The following is a 20,082-nucleotide window of genomic DNA, read 5'->3' on the forward strand; positions in this document are numbered from 1 at the left end:
TCGGCTCACTGAAACCTCCGCCTCCCTGGTTCAAGCAATTCTCCTGTCTCAGCCTCCCGAGTAGCTAGGATTACAGGCATATGCCACAACGCCCGGCTGATTTTTTTTGTATTTTTAGTAGAGACGGGGTTTCACCGTGTTAGCCAGGATTGTCTCGATCTTCTGACCTCGTGATCCACCCGCCTTGGCCTCCCGAAGTGCTGGGATTACAGGCGTGAGCCACCACGCCTGGCCTCTTTCTTTTTTTTTGAGACAGGGTCTCACTCTGTTGCCCAGGCTGGAGTGCAGTGGTGTGATCATGGCTCACTGCAGTTTTAATCTCCAAAGCTCAAGCACCTGGCTAATTTAAAAAATTTTTTTGTAGAGATGGTGTCTCACTATATAGTCCAGACTGGTCTTGAATCATGGGCTCAAGAGATCCACCCTCCTTGGCCTCCCAAAGTGCTGGAATTACAGACCTGAGATATAAAACTATATAGTCAGACACTAAAATATGCAGCAGAACGTATGGCTGCAAAGCAGTGCACGGTGGTGGGGTAGGTGGTGCACTCTCAGAGCCAAAGGAGTGAATGAGAGAATAGAATATATTTTGCTTAGAAACCCAAATAAATAATTTTCTGCATGGTTAGCCCCCCCCCCCCTTTTTTTTTTTTGGAGACAGGGTCTCCCTCTATTGCACAGGCTGGAGTGCAGTGGTGTGAACACCCGCTCACTGCAGTATCAACCTCCTGGTCTCAAGCAATCCTCCCACCTCAGCCTCCCAGGTAGCTGGGAGCACAGGTCATGTGCCACCCCGCTTGGCCAATTTTATTTTTAATTTTTATTTTTTGGGACAGAGTCTTGTTCTGTTGCCCAGGTGGAGTTCAGTGGCATGATCTCGGCTCACTGCAACGTCTGCCTCCTGGGTTCACGTGATTCTCCTGTCTCCGCCTCCCGAGTAGCTGGGACTACAGGCGTCTGCCACCATGCCCGGCTAATTTTTGTATTTTTAGTAGAGACGGGGTTTCACGTTGTTGGTCAGGCTGGTCTCAAACTCCTGACCTCAGGTGATCCACCCGCCTTGGCCTCCCAAAGTGCTGGGATTACAGCTGTGAGCCACCGCGGCTGGTCAAATTTTTTTTTTTTTTTTTTTGGTACTTTTTTGTAGAGGTGGGGTTTAGACACGTTGCCCAGGCTGGTCTTGAACTCCTGAGCTCAAGCTATCCATCCACCTGCCTCGGCCTCCCATAGTGCTGGGACTACAGGCGGGAGCACAGCACCTAGCCCCTTCCTTTTCTTGTCTCTGTGAATGAGGTTTGGAGCCGAGACACTGAAGTATAGATAATTGCAAAAAGGTATGTTTTTGGGAGATGGGGCATTCCTTTCTTATCTCTGCAACTTGCATCTCCCAGACACTCCTGAGGAGGGAGGGAAAGCCAGGGAGCCCCAGAGCTCTCCGGGATCCAGGGAGGAAACCATGGCTGGTGGCAGCCAGTTCTGTGTTCAGAATGTGCTTGCTGTCAAGAGTGCAGGCCTGGAATTCCAGCCTGGCCACAGGCCAAGCAGGTAATGGACCCATCCTGCGCATGGTGTGGGGATGAGAAGCAGAGCCCACCACGGGTCTCATTCCCAGACCCATCCGGTAACTGTCAGTTTCGGTAACTGTAAAGTTTGGGGCTTTTGGGGTGGGGGGCTGCAGGTTAAGTCCTGGGGAGAGCTAGAGCTACTTTAGGACCCTCCCCTTGAATGTTCCAGGCAGCAACCCCCCTCTCTTATTTCTTCCCCCAACAAAAGAATGCAGGCCACTAGGAGTGAGTGACCAGCGCCTGCGAGTTAGAGCTATTTTGGGCAGGAGAGCAGGCGTCGGATTCCAGTGTTCCAGGCAGGGGGAGGGGACGAGGGTTAGGCCTGAGGCGCTTTCCGACTCCCCAGCCTGCGGTGGGCGAGGCTCTAGGAGATGAGCTAGCTTCCCGCTCCTCCTGTGCCTGGCCTCAGTCTCCCATCCGTGTAAGGGCCGGGCAGCAAGGCTTTCATCCTTTGCAATTGAGAGAACGCTTCCTGATTGTTCTCATGGCTTAGAATTACCCCTTGATTTGCATTCGAAGGAAATAAGGAGGGCTGAACGCAGTCGACGGGTGGCCAGTTGCTGGGCCAGTTCGCAGTCCTGACTGTCCCTTGATTAGTCTTAGAAGCCCAAAGGCCTGAAGTTGGGCGGGGAGCCCCTCCCCCACACTACTGGTTCTGAAGGCTCCGAGTGACCGGGACCGGCCGCCGGGGTGTGTCCCGGGACGGACTTCCCTGGCCGTGGGGGCGAGGCTTCCATAATGGGGCGTGACTTTTAGGGCGGGGGAGTGGCTAGCCAATGAGCAGAGAGGTGCGGGCCGGGGCGGGGCTTGCGCGCGGGTGCGGCGCGCTGCGGAGCGGCCGACGCAGGCAGAAGCCGGCGGCGCGCGGACAGCCAGTCGGCGCCGCGGGGAGCTGGCCGCTGGATTGGCTGCAACACTCGCGTGTCAGGCGGTTGCTAGGCTCCGGCCGCGCGCCCCGCCCTCGCGCTCAGCGCCCTCTCACCGCCCGGTACGTGCTCGCGCGGAGGCTGCGGCGCGGCGCTCGCGCTTTTTAGGCTTGGCGGTGGCGGCGGCGGCAGCTTCGCGCCGAGTCCCCGGGGAGCGGCAGTGGCGGCGTCCTGGGGCCAGGAGGAGCGAACACCTGCCGCGGTCCTCCCGCCGGCGCTGGGTGAGTGCACCGCCCGCCCTATCCGCTGTGCCTGGCTGCTTGGGCCCCCATCCCTGCTGCCGGCTGAGCCTTCCGCGGAACACCTGCTGCTGCTCGCTGTTCGGCCCGGGGCGGGGACACGGCCGCGGCGTCCTTGTGGGTGAGGAGGCGGTGCCGCCCGGGCGGAGCCGCCCCTTTGCTCTGGGTCTCGCAGGCAAAGGCTCGGAGCGTTCGGCTGCAAGGCCCGGGCCGCGCGCCGCGGCGATGGGCCAGGCCTTAGCTCGGCCCGCGCTCCCGGGAACGCGGAGCCTGCGCCTTGGCCGCGGTCGTGAGCCGCCTGCGGGCCGCCTCCCTGGCTTCCAATAGGGGTTGTGGCCCAGTTGGGCCGGATTCCGACTGTGGGGAGTCGAGCCCCGCTAGAGGCAGGGAAGGGCACCGCTGCCGCCACTGCTCTGTCAGAGCTGCTCAGAGCCTTGGTGGGTTCCGTCATCCTTACTTGAGCTCCTTTGGAGGCTTGTTTACTTACTACCTTTTCACTTTGTATTTGGCAGACCTGGTTCACCTGCGAGTGTATTTGGATAGTGTCTCCACAGAAAATGTCGTCTCGGCTTGGAATCTTTTTGCCATAAATTCTAAGTTAGTTTCCTACAAACTCAACTGGTAACTTAAAATGCATCCTTTAATCTCTATAACTTGAAAAGTTCTTATTTTTGTAAATCGAGTTGCTTCAGAATTAGTTTTAATGGTGACGATGAAGTTTTGACTGGTTGAGGCAAGAGCCTGGGACAGCACCTTCATAGCGCAGAGTCTAACTTAAGATTCTAGCCTGCTGCTTCCCTAAATAAGCGAGTAGAAGTGACTCCTGGCATAGAAGCCAGACTCCGTGAAGGGAAGGTGGTGTTTATAGGACATAATTCCAGATAAAGAGCTGGATGTGCTTTCAGGTGTTTTGCAAAGTCTGGTGTAGATGGGGTATTGCAGTTTTATCAGGTTCTATGCTTAGTTAAGTTCAGAGACATTATTTTGGAATGTTCCTGTTCTAAAAAAGAATTCAACCGTACTACATTTTGGAGGCATAAAAATCCATAGTTTGAGTATGGAGAAGTTTAGTTGAACTTTTGTGGGTTTTTTTTGCTGTGAACTAAGGAAGAAAAGCTCATGGCCTGTGTCCTGTATTTTGGAGAAATCAGATTTCAGTAGGGAGTTGGATCCATCATGTGAAGACCCTATGGGATATAAAAGCTTGTGCTGACATGTGCTTTTGTTAAAAGAGGCACAGTGCAAATCCTCACTGTTCTTAAAAATTGATTTTGCGAAATGCATTTATTCATTTTAACAAATATTTTGATTCACTATCTGCCAAATTCTGTGGTAGATCTTAGGGACCCATGTAAAAGAGTCTGCTTCTGCCCTTAAGGAATTCAGTTTAGGGGGCAGTGGGGACCGGGGAACCCATGATTAATAGTGTCTGCCCGCTAAGCGTGCTCACATAGTAGCCTGAGGAGAGAGGGAATTCCTGAGCTGTGGTTTTCAGGGCCAGCAGGAATTAGTGGGGGACATCAAGGCCTGGACACAGGGAACCACATGTACATGAGCACCTAAAATAGTGCTTGGGAGTCCTCCAGCTTGGCAGGTGCGAGCTCTGGGCCTGCCTTGTGCTCAGGAGTTCCAACTTTGTATGCGGGGTGCAGGAGTCTGGGGAGCCTTTTAATCAGTAGAGTGGTGTGACCCAGACCTGTGTTTAGAAAGATATTGCTGGTGGAGTGGCAGGAAGAGGGAGGGGGTCAGGACCTCTGGCAGTTAAGTCAGCTAACAGAGGAGAGGTGGGGAGGGAGAAGGAGCCATCAGAAAAGAGAGACTGAAAAGGTAGTACAGAGGGGATGTCCTGCCATGATGGGGGAGGAGCTACATTCTGGAATGCATGGGCCAGAAGACCAAGCATAACCAAGGATTTAAATTCCTTCTTGACTACCTGGTATAGTGACCCACAGAGTTGCTTGTGTCTGGTTAGTGTTGAGGATGGTGGGATTTGGAGGGACCACTTAGGGACCACTTAGACTGCCGTGGATGCATAGGAAAGGAGGCCTGGCATTTGATTATTAAAAACTTTATCGCCGGGCACGGTGGCTCCCACCTGTAATCCCAGCAGTTTGGGAGGCCGAGGCGGGCGGATCACGAGGTCAGGAGATCGAGATCATCCTGGCTAACACTGTGAAACCCCCTCTCTACTAAAAATACAAAAAATTAGCCGGGCGTGGTGGTGGGCACCTGTAGTACCAGCTACTCAGGAGGCTGAGGCAGGAGAATGGCGTGAACCCGGGAGGCGGAGCTTGCAGTGAGTTGAGATAGAGCCACTGCACTCCAGCCTGGGCCACAGATCGAGACTCCGTCTCAAAAACAAAACAAAATAAAACAAAAAAACAACTTCATCTCCAGGCAGGGCGTGGTGGCTCACGCCTGTAATCCCAGCACTTTGGGATTCTGAGGCAGGTGGATTACCTGAGGTCAGGAGTTCAGGACCAGGCTGGCTGACATGGTGAAACCCCGTTTCTACTAAAAAATAGAAAAATTAGCCAGGCATGGTGGCGGGCGCCTTTAATCGCAGCTACTCGGGAGGCTGAGACAGGAGAATCGCTTGAACCCGGGAGGCGGAGGTTGCAGTGAGCTGAAAGCCTGGGTGACGAGCAAAACTCGGTCTCAAAAAAAATAAAAAATAAAACAAAACAACTGGCCAGGCGCGGTGGCTCACGCCCGTAATCCCAGCACTTTGGGAGGCTGAGGCGGGTGGATCACGAGGTCAGGAGATCAAGACCATCCTGGCTAACACGGTGAAACCCTGTCTCTACTAAAAATACAAAAAATTAGCCGGGCGGGGTGGCGGGCGCCTGTAGTCCCAGCTACTCATTCTCCTGGAGACTGAGGCAGGAGAATGACGTGAACCCGGGAGGCGGAGCTTGCAGTGAGCTGAGATAGCGCCACTGCAGTCCGGCCTGGGCAAAAGAGCGAGACTCAGTCTCAAAAAAAAAAAACAAAAAAACCACAAAACTTTATCTCCTACTTGAACCTGGGGTACTGCATTTCCTCTTGCGCACAGCAGGCATCTTAACCCGTGAGAGTCAATGTGTGTTCATCCTTGTGGAGGCAGTTGAGAGCATATTTCATTTCTTTTCTTCCTTTTTTTTTTTTTTTTGAGACGGAGTCTTGCTCTGTCACATCACCTAGGCTGGAATAAAGTGGCGTGATCTTGGCTCACTGCAACCTCCGCCTCCCAGGTTCAAGCAATTCTCCTGCCTCAGCCTCCCGAGTAGCTGGGATCACAGGCACTTGCCACCACGCCAGGCTAATTTTTTGCATTTTTAGTAGAGATGGGGTTTCACCATGTTGGCCAGCCTAATCTTGAACTCTTGATCTCAGGTGATCCGCCCGCGTCGGCCTCCCAAAGTGTTGAGATTACAGGCGTGAGCCACTGCGCCTGGCCTTTTTTTTTTTTTTTTTCTGAGACAGAGTCTCACTCTGTTATCCAGGCTGGAGTGCAGTGGTGGGATCTTGGCTCACTGCAGCCTCGACCAACCTCCCTGGCTCAAGCAATCCTCCCACCTCAGCATCCTGAGTAGCTAGGACCACAGGCGCACGCCATCACTCCTGGCTAATATATATATATATTTTTTGAGACCGAGTCTTGCTCTGTCGCCGAAGCTGGAGTGCAGTGGCATGATCTCGGCTCACTGCAACCTCCGCCTCCTGGGTTCAAGTGATTCTCCTGTCTTGCCCTCCCGAGTAGCTGGGACTACAGGCGCGTGCCACCACACCCGGCTGATTTTTTTTATTTTTAGTCGAGATGGGGTTTCACCATGTTAGCCAGGGTGGTCTCCATCTCCTGACCTTGTGGTCTGCCCGCCTCGGCCTCCCAAAGTGCTGGGATTACAGGCGTGAGCCACCGCACCCGGCTAATTTTTTTTTTGAGGTGGAGTTTTGCTCTTTTGCCCAGTGTGGAGTGAAGTGGTGCGATCTTGGCTCACTGCAACCTCTGCCCCTTGGGTTCAAGTGATTCTCCTGCCTCAGCCTCCCAAGTGGCTGGGATTACAGGCATGCACCACCACACCTGGCTAATTTTTGTATTTTTAGTAGAGATGGGGTTTTGCCATGTTGCCCAGGCTGATCTCGAACTCCTGACCTCAGGTGATCCACTCTCCTTGGCCTCCCAAAATGCTAGGATTACAGGCACGAGCCACTGCGCACCGCCCTGATTTTTGTATTTTTTGTAGAGATGGGGTTTCTCCATGTTTCCCAGGCTGGTCTCGAACTTTTGAGCTCAAGCAATCTGCCTTCCTCAGCCTCCGAAAGTGCTGGGATTACAAGCCTGAGCCACCATGCCTGGCCTTTTTTTTTTAAATTAATTAATTAATTAGTTTTTTTTTTTTTGAGACGGAGTCTCGCTCTGTCACCCAGGCTGCGTGGAGTGCAGTGGCATGATCTCGGCTCACTGCAAGCTCCGCCTCCCGGGTTCACGCCATTCTCCTGTCTCAGCCTCTCGAGTAGCTGGGACTACAGGCGCCCGCCACCGCGCCCAGCTAATTTTTTTGTATTTTTAGCAGAGACGGGGTTTCACTGTGTTAACCAGGATGGTCTCGATCTACTGACCTCTTGATCTGCCTGCCTCAGCCTCCCGAAGTGCTGGGATTACAGACGTGAGCCACCATGCCCAGTTTTTTTTTTTTAAGATGGAGTTTCGCTTTTGTTACCCAGATTGGAGTGCAATGGTGCGATATTGGTTCACTGCAACCTCCGCCTCCTGGGTTCAAGTGATTCTCCTGCCTCAGCCTCCCGAGTAGCTGGGATTACAGGCATGCGTCAGCACGCCTGGCTAATTTTGTATTTTTAGTAGAGACAGGTTTTCTCCATGTTGGTCAGGCTGGTATCAAACTCCCAACCTCAAGTGATCCGCCTGCTTCGGCCTTCCAAAGTGCTGGGATTACAGGCGTGAGCCACCTCACCTGGCCAGCTTTTTTTTTTTTTTTTTGAGATGGAGTCTCACTGTGTTGCCCAGGCTGGAGTGCATGGCGCGATCTTGGCTCCTGCAACCTCCACCTCCTGGGTTCATGTGATTCTCCTGCTTCAGCCTCCCAAGTAGCTGGGATTACAGGTATGAGCCACCGTGCCCAGCCAGCAATTTCTATAAATAGGAATTTAGAGTAGCTTACAAAATTACACCAGCCAGAAGACTTAATTTAGCCTTAAGGAATAGGGTTCTCTGTTTTCCAATTTCTTAGGTTTGATAGCTAAGCATTTTCTTTTTCTTTTTTTTTTTTTTTTTTTGAGACGGAGTCTGCTCTGTCACCCAGGCTGGAGTGTGGAGTGCAGTGGTGCGATCCTGGCTCACTGTAAGCTCCGCCTCCTGGGTTCATGACATTCTCCTGCCTCGGCCTCCCGAGTAGCTGGGACTACAGGTGCCCACCACCACACCTGGCTAATATATGTATATATATATTTTTTGTATTTTTAGTACAGACGGGGTTTCACTGTGTTAGGATGGTCTTGATCTCCTGACCTCATGATCTGCCCACCTCGGCCTCCCAAGGTGCTGGGATTACAGGCATGAGCCACTGCACCCGGCCATAGCTAAGCATTTTCTTAGTTTTACTCAGGGTCCAGGGTAGAAAGATGCATCGATGAGATGCATTAGTAGAAGATCATAAACTGAGAGTGTCAAAGTTGGTGAAGCTGGTCTGTGTTCTGTGTGGAAGTGGTTAAATCTGAACGAACTTTAGCAGTATGTTGACTTAATTTATATTTATGTTTTAAAAGCAGGATTCTACTGGAACAATCAGCTGCATATTTAAAAAATTACTTTTATGACCAAATGTCTTTTATCTTGCTTGTCATGAGATACATTTAATGGTGTTGAGGTTTTGGGCTGGGCGCAGTGGCTCACACCTGTAATCCCAGCACTTTGGGAGGCCGAGCCGGGTGGATCACCTGAGCTCAGGAGTTCGAGACCAGCCCGTCCAACATGGTGAAACCCCTTCTTTACTAAAAAATACAAAAATTAGCTGGGCGTGGTGGCGCACACCTGTAATCCAAGCTGCTTGGTAGGCTGAGGCAGGAAAATTGCCTGAACCTGGGAGGTGGAGGTTGCAGTGAGCCAAGTTTGAGGTTTTGCAGTGTTGAGGTTTTTCTTCTCAGTTATACCTTTTTGAGCTAATCGTTTTAAAAAATACCACTGTCTAAAATACACTGAAATTAATTTTACTATTTATAATTTTTGGTTCTGGATTGACTGTACAGAAAATGTTTCATTTTCTTACTGTGACCTTTGACAAAGAAGGGTGAGTAATTTGTGGTGTGGGCAGGAGACTCAGTGGCATTCCCCACTTCCTCTGGAGTTGGTCAGTGTGGTATAATTCTATTTCAGTTGTGGGCATTCACCAATATTGTTTCCTCCTTTTCCTGCAGGGCCACTGCTCTCCAGGAAGATAAGGCTTTTAAAGCAGCCTAGCACTAGAAGGTGAGGTAAGGTACTTGAAAAGAGACATTTCTGCAAAAGAAAGTTGAGGAATAATCACATACTGGCCAAAATGATAACCACAGAATTATATTTATTTATTTTTATTTATTTTTTTGAGACAAAGTCTTGCTCTGTCACCCAGGCTGGAGTGCAATGGTGTGATCTTGGCTCACTGCAACCTTTGCCTCCCGGGTTCAAGCAATTCTCCTGCCTCAGCCTCCCAAGTAGCTGGGATTACAGGCATGTGCCCCCGCACCCAGCTAATTTTGTATTTTTAGTAGAGACGGGGTTTCTCCATGTTGGTCGGGCTGGTCTCGAACTCCCGACATCAGGTGATCTGCCCGCCTCGGCCTCCCAAAGTGCTGGGATTACAGGGGTGAGCCACCGCTGCCCAGCTTATTTGTTTTTGAGACAGGATCTCTGTCTGTCACCCATGCTGGAGTGCAGTGGCATGATTACAGCTCACTGCAGACCTTGACCTCCTAGGCTTAAGCCATCCTCCCACCTTGGCCTCCCATGTAGCTGGGACTACAGGAGCATGTCACCATGCCTGGCTAATTTTTGTAACTTTTTGTGGAGATGGGATCTCACTATGTTGTCCGGGCTGATCTCAAACCCCTGGGCTCAAACGATCCTCCCGCCTCAGCCTCTGAAAGTGCTGTGATTAATAGACATGAGCCTCCGCACCTGACTTAGAATTTTAAAACATTAATAGTGGAGGAAAAGCTCTATTGGATAATACATACATTTAAGTAGTGTGGAAGATAAAAGTGGAAAGAGGCTGGGTGCGGTGGCTCACACCTATAATCCCAGCACTTTGGGAGGCCGATGTGCACAGATCAACTGAGGTCGGGAGTCTGAGACCAGCCTGGCCAACATGGCGAAACCCCGTCTCTGATAAAAATACAAAAATTAGCTGGGCGTGGTGGCAGGTGCCTGTAATCCCAGCTACTTGGGAGGCTGAGAAAGGAGAATCACTTGAACATGGGAGGTGGAGGTTGCAGTGAGCTGAGATCCCGCCATCACACTCCAGCCTGGGCAACAAGAGTGAAACTGCATCTCAAAAAAAAAGTGGAAAGAAAAGGACTGGGCATGGTGGCTCACACCTGTAATCCCAGCACTTTGGGAGGCCGAGGCGGGTACATCATTTTAGGTCAGGAGTCCGAGACCAGCCTGGTCGACATGGTAAAACCCTGTCTCTAGTAAAAATACAAAAATTAGCCAGGCGTGGTGGTGTGCGCCTGTAATCCCAGCCACGTGGGAGGCTGAGGCAGGAGAATTGTTTGAATCTTGAATCTGGGAGGCAGAGGTTGCAGTGAGCCGAGATCGTGCTGTTGCACTCCATCCTGGGCGATGGAGTGAGACTCTGTCTCAAAAAAAAAAAAAAGAAAAAAAAGTGGAAAGAAAAGAGAAAAGGAGCCCGATCTCATGCCTGTAATCTCAGCATTTTGGGAGGCTAAGGTGGGAGGATTACTTGAAGCCAGGAGTTTGAGACCAGCTTGGGCAACAAAGAGAGACCCTGTCTCTACAAAAAATAAAAAAAAAAAAATTAGTTGAGTGTGGTGGCACGTTCCCTAGGTACTCGGGAAGCTGAGGTGGGGGCATCTTTTGAGCCCAAGAGTTTTTTTTTTTTTTTTTTTTTTTTTTTTTTAATTTTTTGTAGAGAGGGTTTTGCCATGTTGCCCACGCTGGTCTCGAACTGCTGAGCTTAAGCGATTCATCTGCCTGAGCCTCACAAACTGCTGGATTACAGATGTGAGCCACTGGGCCTTAGCCTAGGAGTTGAGGCTGCAGTGAGCTTTCATCACAGCAAATCATACCACTGCACTCCAGACTGGGTGACAAAGTGAGACCCTGGCTCAAAAAATAAAAAAATGAAGTCTCTTGTCGTCCCCTCCCTTTTTTTTTTTTTTTTTTTTTGGATACAGAATCTTGCACTGTTGCCTGGGCTGGAGTGCAATGGTGTAATCTCGGCTCATTGCAACCTCTGCCTCCCGGGTTCAAGCGATTCTCCTGCCTTAGCCTCTTGAGTAGCTGGGATTACAGGTGCCCACCATCACACCGAGCTAAGTTTTTGTATTTTCAGTAGAGACGAGGTTTTACTATGTTAGCCAGGCTGGTCTCCTGACCTTGTGATCCTCCCACCTCAGCCTCCCAAAGTGCTGGGGTTACAGGCGTGAGGCATCCCATTTTATTTTTTCTGTAAATAGGGAATACAACACATGGTACTAACTTGATTAAAAGTTCAAAAGGGAAGGGTTATACAAAGGAGGGAAAGAAACCTTCCTTCCATCTATCCCCTCAGCCTGTTGTTCACCTTTCCAGAGACAGTTGTGATCCCCCCTGATTCCTGGGGTCTCCTCCAGAGATGGCCCTTGGCAGTGTTCTTACCAAGTTTGAGTATAGATTTTTTTTTTTTTTTTGAGACAGAGTCTCTCTCTGTTGCCCAGGCTGGAGTGCAGTGGCTCGATCTCTGCTCACTGCAACCTCCACCTCCTGGATTCAAGTGATTCTCCTATCTCAGCCTCCTGAGTAGCTGAGACGACAAGTGTGTGCCACCACACCCAGCTAATTTTTGTATATTCAGTAGAGACTGGGTTTCACCATGTTGGCCAAGCTGGTCTCGAACTGAACCCAGGTGATCCCGTCCGTCTTGATCTCCCAAAGTGCTGGGATTACAGGCGTGGGATTCAGGCCCCTGCGCCAGCCTGAATATAACATTTCTTTTTTTTTTTTTTTTTTTTTTTTTAAGACCGAGTCTCCCTCTGTCACCTGGGCTGGAGTGCAGTGGCTCGATCTCTGCTCACTGCAACCTCTGCCTCCTGGGTTCAATTGATTCTCCTGCCTCAGCATCCTGAGTAGCTGGCATTACAGGCGCGCACCACCACACCCGGCTAATTTTTTTTTGTATTTTTAGTAGAGACGGGGTTTCTCAGTATGTTGGTCAGGCTGGTCTCGAACTCCTGAACTCGTGATCCACCTGCCTCGGCCCCCCAAAGTGCTGGGATTACAGGCGTGAGCCCCCGCGCCAGCCTGAATATAACATTCTTTTTTTTTTTTTTTTTTTTTTTTGAGACCGAGTCTCGCTCTGTCACCCAGGCTGGAGTGCAGTGGCTCGATCTCTGCTCACTGCAACCTCCGCCTCCCGGGTTCAATCGGTTCTCCTGCCTCAGCATCCTGAGTAGCTGGGATTACAGGTGCGCACCACCACACCCGGCTATTTTATTTTTTTTTTTGTATTTTTAGTAGAGGCTGGGTTTCAGTATGTTGGTCAGGCTGGTCTCGAACTCCTGACCTCGTAATCCACCTGCCTTGGCCCTCCAAAGTGCTGGGATTACAGGCGTGAGCCACTGTGCCTGGTCATGAATATAACATTTCTTTTTTTTTTTTTTTTTTTTGGGAGACGGACGGAGTCTCGCTCTATCGCCCAGGCTGGAGTGCAGTGGCGCGATCTCGGCTTACTGCAAGTTCCATCTCCTGGGTTCACACCATTCTCCTGCCTCAGCCTCCCGAGTAGCTGGGACTACAGGTGCCTGCCACCACGCCCGGCTAATTTTTTGTATTTTTTTAGTAGAGACAGGGTTTCACCGTGTTAGCCAGGAGACCTGTTAGCCAGAAAGGTCTCGATCTCCTGACCTTGTGATCCGCCCGCCTTGGCCTCCCAAAGTGCTGGGATTACAGGCGTGAGCCACTGCGCCCGGCGCATATAACATTTCTAATGGTTAATCTGTCCCTAGTTCTTAGACAGTTTGGTTCTTTTTTTTTGTTTTTCTTCTTATTATTTGTTTTAGCTATCTCCTACAGGAAGGAGGTTATTTCTTACTTTGGTTGTAATAGATAATGTTGCAATTAACATCTCTGCATAAAGTTTTTTTTTTTTTTTTTTTTGAGACGGAGTCTCGCTCTGTCACCCAGGCTGGAGTGCAGTGGCACGATCTCGGCTCACTGCAAGCTCCGCCTCCCGGGTTCACGCCATTCTTCTGCCTCAGCCTCCTGAGTAGCTGGGACTACAGTTGCCTGTAGCCACACCTGGCTAATTTTTTGTATTTTTAGTAGAGAGGGGGTTTCACCCTGTTAGCCAGGACGGTCTCGATCTCCTGACCTCGTGATCCGCCCGCTTCGGCCTCCCAAAGTGCTGGGATTACAGGCGTGAGCCACCACGCCCGGCCTGCATAAAGTTTTTTAAAAGAGTTTTTTGTATCATAAGAAGTGAATTGTGGCCGGGCGCGGTGGCTTACGCCTGTAATCCCAGCACTTTGGGAGGCTGAGGCGGGCGGATCACAAGGTCAGGAGATGGAGACCGTCCTGGCTAACATGGTGAAACCCCGTCTCTACTAAAAATACAAAAAAAAAAAAAAATTAGCCGGGCGTAGTGTTAGGCGCTGTAGTCCCAGCTACTCTGGAGGCCGAGGCAGGAGAATGGCGTGAACCTGGAAGGCAGAGCTTGCAGTGAGCTGAGATAGTGCCATTGCACTCCAGCCTGGGCGACAGAGTGAGACTCTGCCTCAAAAAAAAAAAAAAAAAAAGGAATTGTGATTTACAGTTTTGTAGAAGCACATTTATCAATGTCAAGTAAGGCAGATTTGTACTGATTTTTATTTTTAAGTATTGTGCACGTTTTCTGTAGTCCCTTTTCTGTGACTTGCATGGATTTGTGATTTTTATAGCCATGTGGAGACCTAGTCTCAGTGTTCCTGCCCTTGGGGACATGAGGAGCCACAGATTCATTCTTGCTGAGGCAGTCATGGCCCTTGGATACCCTAAGTATAGGGGAGTGTGCCAGTTGTGGGGAGCTGAAGGATGAATGAAGCACTTGGAAGGATATGTCGTATTCAGGGAAACAGTAGCCAGTGCCCAGCTTGATTCCCTGTTTTGGCATTTACTCTTCATTTCTATAGATGTTGTTTTTGTATATGAGGTATGAGAATCTACAAACAAGCACCTCTTATAGAGTTCTTTCTCCTAATCGGTACACAATTTTCTGTATCTATAGGTTCCACATCTGTGGAGTCATCCAACTGTGGATTGAAAATATTTGGGAAAAAAGGATGGTTGCGTCCGTATGAAACATGAATAAACTTTTTTCGTTGTCATCATTTCCTAAATGTTAGAACAACTATTTTCATACCATTTACATTGTATTATGTGTTATAAGTAATCCAGGGATGTTTAAAGTATACAGGAAGATGTTTAAGGGATCCAGGGCTGTGCAGGACGTGCCTTGTTAACAAAATGTTTACAAGCAGTATACTTGGTAAAAGTCATCGCTATTCTCTAGTCTCAATAAACCGGGGACACAGTGCACTGCGGAAAACCACAGGGACCTCTGCTCTTGAAAGCGGGATATTGTCCAAGGTTTCTCCCCATGTGATAGTCTGAAATATAGCCTCGTGGGATGAGAAAGACCTGACCGTCCCCCAGCCCGACACCTGTAAAGGGTCTATGCTGAGGTGGATTAGTAAAAGAGGAAAGCCGCTTGCAGTTGAGATAGAGGAAGGCCACTGTCTCCTGCCTGCCCTTGGGAACTGAATGTCTCCGTATAAAACCCAATTGTACATTTGTTCAATTCTGAGATAGGAGAAAAACTGCCCTATGGGGGGAGGCGAGACATGTTTGCAGCAATGCTGCCTTGTTATTCTTTACTCCACTGAGATGTTTGGGTGGAGAGAAACATAAATCTGGCTTATGTGTATGTCCATCCAGTCACAGTACCTTCCCTTAAACTTAATTATGACGTAGATTCTATTGCTTACATGTTTTTGTCCTTATTATGATGCAAATATTACACCATTTTATATAAGGGACTTGAGCACTTGTGGATTTTGATATCCTGGAACCAATCCCTCATGGATACCGAGGGAAGAGTTTGTAAATGTATTAAAGTAGTGGAATTGGAATCAAATTCTTTTGATTTTGTAGGTATCTCTGTTTAGCCTTTTCACTGTGCTCTGAAGATTTCCCCCCCAGGCATCCTAGGGGTTGATGGGAGATTTACTTAAGATTCCCAAGGCTGTCTAGGGCAGAAGTGAACCAGTTCTGCCTTGGTTGTCATAAACACCTCTGTTAATTAGCTCAGTTGTTCTCCAGGGATAGATTGATTCTCTAGCTAGCTTTTGCCAAGAAAAATGATCCAGTCAATAATGGAATTCCAAATAAGATTTCCTTTTTATTTGGCTATTAATCAGAACCTGGGATAACATCCATTTTCTGGGCCCTAATTTTACTATGGAATGTTTCCATAAAACATGCATGTGATTACTGTGAATGTCCTGTAAACACTCCTGCTTGGGCTGGTTGGTAGGTCATCTTTTTTTTTTTTTTTTTTCTTTTGAGACAGTTTTAGTCTTGCTGCCCAGGCTGGAGTGCAGTGGCGTGATCTCAGCTCACTGCAACCTCTGCCTCCCAGATTCAAGTGATTCTCCTGCCACAGCCTCCCAAGTAGCTGGAATGATACACCATGCGCCACCACACCTGGCTAATTTTTGTATTTTTAATAGAGATGGGGATTCTTCATGTTGGTCAGGCTGGTCTCTCAAACTGCGACCTCAGATGATCTGCCTGCCTCGGCCTTCTAAAGTGCTGGGATTACAGGCGTGAGCCACCATGCCTGGACTGTAGGTCACCTCTGTGTCCAATCTGCCCTGACCTCTGGGGAGGTCAAGGATGCCTTGCCTTCTAGGATTTTTTATATTGGAGACCAGTCTGATGAGTAGCCCTTGAGCAGGGACTGGATTCTAAGTCTTGGAGAAAATGAGTAAGTTCTACCTCTTATGTGAGGTATGATTGAAGAAATTGTGTTTTCTTTGTTTTTTGAGAGGCAGGGTCTTGCCCTGTTGCCTAGGCTGGAGTGTGGTGGCATAATCATAGCTCACTTCAGTCTTGACCTCCTAGGGTCAAGCAATCCTCCCACCTCAGCCTCCTGAGTAGCTGGGACTACTAGCACGTGCCACTATGCCCAGCTAATTTTTAAATTTTTTTGTAGCGATGTGGTCTTGGCTATGTTGCCCAGGCTGGATCCTCCTGCCTCGGCCTCCCAAAGTGTTGGGATTACAGGCGTGAGCCACCACACCCGGCCCAGAAGTGTCTTATATTTTTAGACTTTTGAGCAGTGTTGGAACGATTGAATTGCCTGAGTGGAGAAATTTGGTAGGAAGAGAGTAGAAGAGAGGCTCTTTATTAAAGACCTAAAAATAGAATTCATTAAAGTCACAAATAGATAACAGTAGGATTCCTGTCTGACTCTCTCCTGCTTTGGGTTTGTGTTACCAGCTGTTGCGTTTGCTTACCTAGAAAATAGAATAATATTTTGTCAGAAGGGTCAACAGTATGGTCCTAAAACATTGTGTTTGCAAGTCTGAGGATGTGCTTTTTCCAATTTTAAAAGTAGTTAGAAAGTGACCAGATTCTTTCATGTAGGGGAGAAATCTTAGCAGGAGACGTTGGTTCTTCTGCTTGTAGTGCCAGCCCTAACCTGACAGGTCCTGTGGGGAACCCTGTCTCTTCAGAGCCCTGAGCCTTTTTCCCTTCTAGTTGGACTTTGCTGACTAGAGAGGGATATCCTATGTAGGCCACCTGATTACCTGATTTAATCAGATGGTACCTCTGTTATTTTGGAGAAGAGAGTCTCCTTTTGATTCTAATAGCTGAAGATAAAAATGGCTCCGTATGCTTTCTTCCTGTGGAGGGCTCTGCTGCCCTGAGCTGCCTGTGCCCTTTACATCTGTGTGAGGGGGTGGAGGAATGTCCTGGCCTCCTCGCCTCCATCCTGCTATGGGCTTCCAGGGAGAATGGGGTCCATTGTGGGCTGTACCCAAAGGCACAGTCCTCTGCCTCAGTGTCAGGCTTACTGTGGTCTCTGTGCCCAGTTTGCTGTGGTCACTGGGTGCCAAGGGGTTGGGAGCTCAGGAAGCCATTGCTGCTTTTATTTTTTTTTTTGAGACGGAGTCTTGCTCTTGTCACCCAGCCTGGAGTGCAATGGCACGATCTCTGCTCACTGCAACCTCCGCCTCCCAGGTTCAACAATTCTCCTGCCTCAGCCTCCCGAGTAGCTGGGATTACAGATGCGCGCCACCACATTGGGCTAATTTTTGTACTTTTATTGTTATTATTTTATTTTATTTTATTTGAGACGGAGTCTCGCTCTGTCGCCCAGGCTGGAGTGCAGTAGCGCAATCTCGGCTCACTGCAAGCTCCGCCTCCCGGGTTCATGCCATTCTCCTGCCTCAGCCTCCGGAGTAGCTGGGACTACAGGCATCTGCCACCACGCCTGGCTAATTTTTTTGTATTTTTAGTAGAGATGGGGTTTCACCATGGTCTCGATCTCCTGACCTCGTGATCTGCCCGCCTCAGGCTCCCAAAGTGCTGGGATTACAGGCGTGAGCCACCGCACCCGGCCAAGGACGGAGTGTTGTTCTGTCGCCCAGGCTGGAGTGCAGTGGTGCGATCTCGGCTCACCGCAACCTTTTGGAGACAAAAGGCCTTTGTTGTGTCTGGCCTTTATCTTTGTTGTAATGACCCTGAAACCGTGGCCTGAGTCTTTGAGGTGGAAGTTGCCCTAGAAGTGTCATGTAATATACCAGAATTTATCAAGCCTTTCTCTAGTACTGGGACACTTAACATATGCCTGTGGTACTTTTGTTTGTTTTGCTATTATTTCACATTTAATTTCATTTTTGTAAATACTTAAATAATTTTGAAGCCAAATTCAGATTTTTCATCTTTATGTCTACTTAGGTTGCTTAGACCTCAGGTGGTAGATCAGGTTTTGTTTTTGTTTTCTTTCTTTTTTTTTTTTGAGACAAGGTCTCACTCTGTCACCCAAGCTAGAGTGCAGTGGCATGATCATGGCTCACTGCAGTCTGAATTCCTGGGCTTAAGCAATCCTCCTGCCTCAGCCTTCTGCAAAGCTGGAACTACAGGCATGTGCCACCATGCCAGCCTATTTTTTTTTTTCCTTTTGTAGAGACGTGGTCTTGTTATGTTGCCCAGGCTAGTCTCAAACTCCTAGCCTCAGGTGATCCTCTCATCTCAACCTTCCAAAGTGGTGGGATTACAGGTGTGAACCACCATGCCCAGCCTGTTTTCTTGTTTTGAATCCAAGCTTTCTGAGGGTTGTCCTTTAGGAGGAGAATGTAAGGAATTCCAGAGTCAGGGAGGCATGGGCTGTGCTCTGGGAGAGGCCTGGGGAGGCACTGCTCTGGAACTGCCTGTAGGAGTGGTGTCAGACTGCCAGCAGAAGCCAGGGTGGTGAGGGGAGGGCTGAATGTTCTGCAAGAGAGATTTATACCACTATTTTCTTTTTCTTTTATTTATTTATTTATTTTTATTTTTTTTTTTTTGAGACGGAGTCTTGCTCTGTCGCCCAGACTGGAGTGCAGTGGTACTATCTCGGCTCACTGCAAGCTCCGCCTCCCAGGTTCATGCCATTCTCCTGCCTCAGCCTCCCTGGTAGCTGGGACTACAGGCGCATGCCACCACGCCCGGCTAATTTTTTGTATTTTTATTTAGTAGAGACAGGGTTTCACTGTGTTAGCCAGGATGGTCTCGATCTCCTGACCTTGTGATCCTCCCGCCTCGGTCTCCCGAAGTGCTGGGATTACAGGCATGAGCCACCGTGCCCAGCCCTTTTTCTTTTTTTTGAGACAGAGTCTCACTCTGGAGTGTAGTGGCATGATTTCGGCTCACTGCAAGCTCCACCTCCTGGGTTCAAGTGATTCTCCTAACTCAGCCTCCCAAGTAGCTGGGATTACAGGTGTGCATCACCACGCCCGGCTAATTTTTATATTTTTAGTAGAGACAGGGTTTCACCCTGTTGGCCAGGCTGGTCTCGAACTCCTGACCTCGGGTGATCTGCCCACCTCAGCCTCCCAAAGTGTTGGGATTACAGGCGTGAGACACTGCGCTCAGCCTGATATGAATATTCTTGACGGTGTCTTCTGGGTATATACCTAAGAGTGAACTGTTAGATATATAGTATTTGATTTTTTTTGTTTGTTTTGTTTTGCTTTGTTTTTGAGATTCAGTCTCGCTCTGTTGCCCAGGCTGGAGTGCAGTGGTGTGATCTTGGCTCACTGGATCCTCTGCCTCCCAGGTTGAAGTGATTTTCCTGTCTCAGCCTAACCAGTAGCTGGGATTACAGGCGTGTGCCATGCCTGGCTAATTTTTGTATTTTTAATAGTAATGGGGTTTCTCTGTGTTGTCCAGACTGATCTCGAACTCCTGGATTGCTCAAGCAATCCACCTGCCTTGGCCTCCCAAAGTGCTGGGATTACAGGTATGAGCCACCGTGCCCGGCCTGATGTTTTAATTATTGAGAATTTTGTATTTTTTGTAGAGACGGGGTTCTTCCTCTTTGCCTAGGCACACGACTGTCTATCCCAGATGGCTGCACTGGCCTAGGACAGACGGTTCTTCCCCCAGTACGTCAAGACCCTGGAGGGTGCAAGCTACAGAACAGCTGGGCTCCTGCATTCCTCCCAGACCCTGTCTTCAGTAGGACAACAGGCAACAAACTTAAATTTGGTAATATGAATTTAGAAAATGTTAATGTTTTCCAGAACAGTGAAACTACAATATAAAGGTTAGACTTGAGAACCAAAGTTACTCTCTAGCTTCCCTCTTCTGCCCTTCATGTGCTCAGCACTTGTATCTGTGTTCTCACTACCCTGAGCCCTGAGTTCTTCTGGGGTTGGCCCAGGAGGTGCCTTGGTTCAGAGAGATACCTGGGAGGAAACCACATGGAATCAACAACAGTACTACATATTTGTTATTATTTAGAGTAATTAGCCCCATAAATTCTTTTTTTTTTGTTTGAGACGGGATCTTGCTCTGTCACCCAGGCTGGAGTGCAGTGGCGTGATCTTGGCTCACTGCAACCTCCGCCTCCC

At 49.2% G+C, this 20,082-nt stretch overlaps 1 protein-coding gene across 15 annotated transcripts in view; it reads left to right on the top strand.

The window, feature by feature from the left end:
• Positions 1-543: 543 nt before the first annotated feature.
• DAG1 (dystroglycan 1) overlaps positions 544-20,082 on the top strand; it is a 68,919-nt gene continuing 49,380 nt past the window's right edge. The window contains exons 1-4 of one of the 15 annotated variants that reach the window (XM_063602362.1): positions 2,535-2,712; positions 3,243-3,327; positions 9,145-9,201; positions 19,556-19,717. The gene's annotated coding sequence lies outside the window, so the exon portion shown is untranslated. Of the gene's footprint in view, positions 1,335-2,379; positions 3,168-3,242; positions 3,328-9,144; positions 9,202-19,555; positions 19,718-20,082 lie in introns of those variants that run through there. The other 14 variants (XM_063602363.1, XM_034956464.3, XM_034956465.2 and 11 more) reach the window with 14 other exon arrangements.

The sequence above is a fragment of the Pan paniscus genome, chromosome 2, assembly GCF_029289425.2.
Source record: "Pan paniscus chromosome 2, NHGRI_mPanPan1-v2.0_pri, whole genome shotgun sequence".
Lineage (NCBI taxonomy): Eukaryota > Metazoa > Chordata > Mammalia > Primates > Hominidae > Pan > Pan paniscus.